Source organism: Rhododendron vialii, chromosome 7a (genome assembly GCF_030253575.1).
Source record: "Rhododendron vialii isolate Sample 1 chromosome 7a, ASM3025357v1".
Classification (NCBI taxonomy): domain Eukaryota; kingdom Viridiplantae; phylum Streptophyta; class Magnoliopsida; order Ericales; family Ericaceae; genus Rhododendron; species Rhododendron vialii.
Window position 1 is genome coordinate 18,067,200 of NC_080563.1, and position 6,244 is coordinate 18,073,443.

The following is a 6,244-nucleotide window of genomic DNA, read 5'->3' on the forward strand; positions in this document are numbered from 1 at the left end:
TTTGTATCTGACGATGTTGGGACAGAAAAATTGGAAGAGATTACTTATTGCTGCGGTTTTGTTATGAATTGAAAATATTAGAATAATTCAAATCAGAATTGAGTTGAATTTTCTATTTTCCAATTGTATTTTTTGTGTATTTTCCTGTCTTGTTTTAGGCAGAAAAATCAGTTAGTTTGTTGGATACGAGGGGGTTGGGCTGCCACAGTCGTTGGGTTAGTTACACAGCTATAAAATGGCAGTTGTAAAGGAGGGATGTATGTCATTTTTCATCTGTAAATTCTCTTGGTTGGAATAAGAAGATTTCTTTCTTTCTTTTCCATTTGATTTTCTTCTTATTCTTCGTCATTACATTGGTATCAGAGCCAAGTTCCTTCGCCTGTGAAGATTCTTTGAAATGGCCGATGAGACTAGAGGTCAAGAGTTCAATAAAATTAAGGAATCAGTTCGTTCGGTCAAAAAAGGACAAGAGATCACACGAAGGAAATGAGAGAAATCAAGAAACTCATTGAAGGATTTGCGGGATATTAAGGAGATGCTCACTGCAATTTCTCTGAAATATGACTAGACTAGTGCATGCCCGTGCCTAAAGGCACGAGTCGAACGTTCGGCTCACGCAAATAAACACTGAACCCAAGTGTAATATATCAATCAAAAATAATTTTTCATTCTAAAGCCATTGCGTACTCTTTCCTTCCAATGCAACCTTCGCTTTTCTTTCATTTCACTTTTGTGCACCTCGTTGCCTACAACAAAAGAGATATATGAAAGGATTGAAATAACAATAGAAGAAAAAGAAAGGGCAAAAACGCACGTGGTTTAAACATTTTTCCCACAACACAGCAACAATAACAGAACCCTTTAGATACAATTTACAGCTACCAATTTACAGCTTCAACATTTTTAAGATACAATTTCTAAGAAAGAGCAGCACCACACTCCTTTAGATATACAACGAAAATTGAATACAATTTCTAGTGCATGCCCGTGCCTGAAGGCGGCACAGCGCAACGCATTCTGATCGCGATTCTTTGAGGTATAAATAAAATAGGCAATTCAGATCTTAAATCCAACTCCCAGATTGCAAGTTCAAAACCCTTATCCTTTCCATCAATGTTGCCTCCAAGGAACAGCTATATTTCTGTAACTGCTTCCCTCTCCTCGATGAAAGTCTCTAAAGTTTCAACTAAGACATTGCAGTCTTCCACTGCCTGAATTTTCCAGGTTTGAGCCGAACGACTTTCCCAACAGCAACGATGGCCAACATGATCAATAAGCAATCAATTCTCATATTTCAACCTCATCCTGTATTTGCCTACACAAATGCATTGAGAATCAAATGTTGATGCAGCTAGATACGACTGAGCAGCATGTTCTATTCCGCGGGCAGCCCAACTTCTTAAGTTACGGTGCTTCCAACTGTTTAAAGGTGATTGGATGGCAAATATTCTGTAGGATTCCTGAAATTCGTGCAAGAAAATTGAGTAACCAACTAACCATAGTAGCAAGCCATGGAAAAAAAAAAGAGAATTATGAATTTTCCCATACCCCATTGAAGTCTAATACCAACAGCTAAAGCCGCTAAACTGTTAAAGGCAAGCCCATCATTCATAATCAAGCCAAAGATAGATACATGGCCAGAATCAGTCCATTTACAATTTTTCCAAAAATCAATATTAAAATGCATGTGATTTCTTACAAAACACCTGTAAGAAGCAGGCAAACCAATTGCTATGAATTAAGAGGAACAAAAGTTTTCTCACTAAAATAGTAAATAGATAGCAGGAAAATAACTTAATGAACAACAATAAACTGAATGGCCTCGCGTTCGTCTCCCTCCATGAAGTCAACTGATTCAATGACTAAGGAGTGAAACTTATCACCAGTAGTCGGACACTCAGAGATGAGCTTAAGAACTGTGAACTACATGACATGCGCACACACACACACACACAAAAATATTGTCATGTGATTTGACACTTAAAAACGCCTAATTAATGTTCCAGCCATTCAAACCACAAATTAATGTTAAAATGATCAAGTCACCCCGGAAAACAAAATCAAATCTTTGGACAGATCATGAAAAAACCCACAATAGATGGACGCTTGATATCTAGGTAGAAAATCCCCCTACATGCACAATAGATAAGCATGAATGACTTTTAGAGCCCTAGAAATTATTCCAAACCCTCCTAACTCATCCAAACAAACACAGAAACTCCCAACGTAATATCTCCGAGAAATAAATGTGTTCTTACCGTTGCCCTTGGCAGTTCTTGTTGCTGGGGTGAGCGCAATGTTCGATTCGTCCTCAATCAACAAAATTTGGGAGTCATGAAGCCTGATAACTCAAAGAGAGAAAGTAGAATTTTTGAGTTATGAAGGTCGTATATAACCAATGTATTCAATCGTATAAAAACTCTATACTATTGAATACAGTAATAGTTTGGGGCAAAAAAAAGCAGAGTTTCTATATTGGGGCAAAAAAAGTAATCAAGTCGTGGTATTTTCTATAATACTATCACATTGATCAATCAAACCGAACAAAGCACAATAATAATAGCAAGTCTTTCCTAGCATTTGTTCATCACCAAATCAGACCATCATCGACAACTCTCACAAAATACGATCAGAACAGTTGATTTTCTAAAAGATCTTTTGTAGCTACTCATGTAGCTCTGTATGTGAAATTGTCATGCCTTTAATGTCTCTTATTTTTGCTTATAGCTACGTAGCTAATTTGATCGCAAGATTCAATCTAACTCTGTCACAGTTAAGTTGGTTTTTTTTTTTCCTACCAAGCCATAACAATGAATGTTTGTTACCACCATTAACAACCACCTACCAGCCAAAATATATATAGTAGCTAGATTCCCTATGTATCTATCAGAGTTGTTCTTCATTGTACATACCTTGAGTTAGATTGCTATCACTTTGACCTTGGGGAGATGCTTGGGTATTTTGTATTTCTTGAGTACCAAAGATTAGAGAATGAGATTAGAATACAGCTACCAAAAATTTAACAAAACAGTACCTCCATTAGAAAAGCTGTGTGTGCAAAGGATATAATCAGAAATAAATAAAGAATCAATAATGGGGAAAAAATGTTAATAGCGGAGGGCCCAAGTAATTGTCTTTCAGTTTACTAAACTTTGGTCAAACAATATAGCCTAATATCCTTTCATTCAATCTCTTTGCAAGCGAAAGCTGGGGCGAAATAGCTGTGGAAGGAAATTTCGGTTTGCATTGCAGTCTCGCGACTTAAGATAGCGGGTGGTCAAACATAAGATTCAATAATTATGAAATGGAGACGGAAACCATCAAAAAGTCGGCACTAACATGATTCTCTCTCAACCATTCGCCTTTCTAATAGAGAAAATGCTCAATAGAAGTAGAACCCAATGTAAGGAACAAAACACATACCGGTCAGAACACTCTTTCGACTACCTAAGAGTTCATCTAGACCATAGCCACCTTCAGCAGTTGTTATTTCCCAAGCATAACCCTGCCACCAGATTACAAAGTTTGGAAGTTAAGGAAACGATGCAGTAAATCAAAAAAAAAAAAAAAGGAACTGATCGGACTACATCAAATATGTTTTGGAAAATTGGACAATCTGATTTAGAGAATAAAATGGGGAAAAAATCTGCCTCAATTATATAGTTTTTCCTTTCCACCATGTTAATATCATGCATGAATTGGTTCATTAAAGTGAACAATTCTGATTAGATCAATGAGCTAAGGCCCCTGAGCATGCCTTATGTCCCAAAGAATTTCCAATGATTTTCCATTGGGGAGTGAAGGATTGGGGCCACATTCCGCGTTTTCTGCACTGCCACAAAGATGCCAATATTGACTGGCTCACTCCAGTTACAAATTTCAAGCACAGGGCCCAATGCTTTGTATGCTTTTACAAAGCTGGTTTAATTTCTTCCCATTTGAGAGCCCACCACCACCAGCATTTTATTAGGTAGATTTGTCTCTTTTCTTTGGGATCCAGGCGTTGAGTGCACATTATTTCCGAAACATGCCATAAAAATTTTGGCCAAACACACAAACTCAGAGAACCACAATCAAGAAAACCTTTCATTTGTACGAAGAAAAAGAAGGATAAAAATCACTTTTTATTTCAACGGTTGGAGAAGGCTGCAAAATGGTGTAATTATCATACCAGAATCAAGTCAAAGAGAAACTCTTGAGTTGATCACAGCTTGTGATGTTCGCAAGCGGGAAAACCCCATCATCAGCAAAATCGTTCTCGATCAAGATTCCTGAAAAAAGGCACAGGGTTATCAACGAATCCCAAATTTCGGAAAACCCTAGAATCGAGGGTGGGGGGATTCTTACCTAGAGATTTAGCTGGCTGAGTCGGATGCTGAGGAGAGGTCAGAATTAAGTTTCATCATTTGTGGTTTCTTCATTTCTCACTCTCAAGCTAGAACCAAAATTAACAAAGGGATTTTACACTTTTCCCATCTGCCAGTTACCTATATTTATCTTCGTGGCATTCCAGATAATTACAGTCTTATAAAGGTACAGCCAGTTATGTTAAACTCAATCCCTTCTGTTAAACTATACTGGGATCCTAATTGAAGCAATCCATCGAACACGTGGAAGCCACTGAAGCATTATATTTTTTAAGCCAAATTTTCCAATTACAGTTGGAGATTTTATCAAATACTTGGAAAGCAATTGAGGGAAGAATAAGAACCTAATTGAAGCATTCCATCGAACACGTGGAAGCCACTGAAGCATTATGTTTTTCAAGCCAAATTTTCCAATTACAGTTGGAAAGCAAAGAGGGTAAACAGATTTTTATTAGGATCAAAGTAACGTCAGAAAATAAGGAAGATTATTAGGGCGAGAATGAATGGTTTACCTGTTTCAATCGTGGGCAGCGTCCTTGTGGTCGCTGGGGTTTTCGGAAATGGCGTTGACAACGGCTGGAGGGTGGTCGCTGGGTTGGGTGAATAAGAACCTAATTGAAGCATTCCATCGAACACGTGGAAGCCACTAAAGCATTATGTTTTTCAAGCCAAATTTTCCAATTACAGTTGGAAAGCAAAGAGGGTAAACAGATTTTTATTAGGATCAAAGTAACGTCAGAAAATAATGAAGATTATTAGGGCGAGAATGAATGGTTTACCTGTTTTCAATCGTGGGCAGCGTCCTTGTGGTCGCTGGGGTTTTCGGAAATGGCGTTGACAACGGCTGGAGGGTGGTCGCTGGGTTGGGTGGTGGTGTGGCAACAGGAGCGAACAGGAGAGAGGAGTGGGAGAGAGAGAGGAAGGGGAGAGGGAGGGAGGGAGGGAGAGAGGAAGCACGATGGAGAAAAATGCAATGATCGTAATATAGATTTTCATGTTTGTATCAATTTTCAATGCAACGATCGTAACCTATTGAATTTGCAAATCAACGGCTGAAAGGGTGCTCATATTTGTATGAGTAGACAAAAGTCTGCTCTGTTTTATAATATAGATGGTTGCCCATGTTTATGGGAAAATGAAGCCTTAAGAGGCGTTGAAGGGCCGTGATATATAAAACAAAATGAGCAAACTACCGACTATATGAAACTAAACAAAAAATTCAAAAAATTTAGACGGTACTGAATGACCCGTTAAACGTACCCGTGGTTTTCGGTAACTACTCCAAACGTACAACCCCCTTCTCTCTCTCCTCTCTATTTTTAAAGAGTGAGACACAAGTTATTGCTGGTCTTCTTCTAGACCTGATCCACTACATCTTCAATCTTCTCCTGCTTTAGGCACTAGGTATGTCAAGATTGATTTTCCTAAGTTTTTTGGTGAAGATCCAATTTGGGTGGGATTATAAATGTGAGAGATTTTTTGAGTATCGGTGAGAACCCACTTGTGGCATAAGTCGCACATCGGGCAACTGGGAAAAAGTTGTGTGAAATATAGGGTAAGGTCCACCTGCTACTGTATAACTTGAGGTTAATCTTTTGAACCACGTGGTTAGGCGAATGGTTATCAGGTCAGCTGGGGCGGATCGTTAAAGTTGGTATCAAAGCACAACCCTGATCTACATAGTGGGGGCCACCTCTAGAATATGGTACGAGCAAACTGATTGTGTTGTATAGATCGAAGTGCCACATTATGGCCACCAGGGGAAGGTTGTTTTTTTTTTTTTTTTTGCTCGGTAAAGAGAGACTTTTATTGACTCGAAATGGGTACATCGAGAGAGGAACTCATTAAGCACACACGCTTACCGAGTGAAGAAAACA

The 6,244-nt window shown here is 38.5% G+C and overlaps 1 long non-coding RNA gene across 5 annotated transcripts; it reads right to left on the minus strand.

Annotated features, from left to right (window-relative positions):
• Nucleotides 1-801: 801 nt before the first annotated feature.
• LOC131333847 (uncharacterized) lies at nucleotides 802-5,474 on the minus strand. 5 transcript variants are annotated; one of them, XR_009201936.1, is made up of 8 exons: nucleotides 5,147-5,474; nucleotides 4,880-5,013; nucleotides 4,348-4,435; nucleotides 4,172-4,271; nucleotides 3,424-3,505; nucleotides 2,913-2,969; nucleotides 2,259-2,341; nucleotides 802-1,460 (listed from the first exon to the last, which is right to left on the minus strand). It is a non-coding gene; the product is annotated as an uncharacterized LOC131333847 (long non-coding RNA). The 5 variants fall into 5 exon arrangements; XR_009201935.1 differs by having other exon boundaries at nucleotides 4,348-4,585; nucleotides 4,712-5,013; XR_009201934.1 differs by lacking the exon at nucleotides 4,348-4,435.
• Nucleotides 5,475-6,244: the final 770 nt, after the last annotated feature.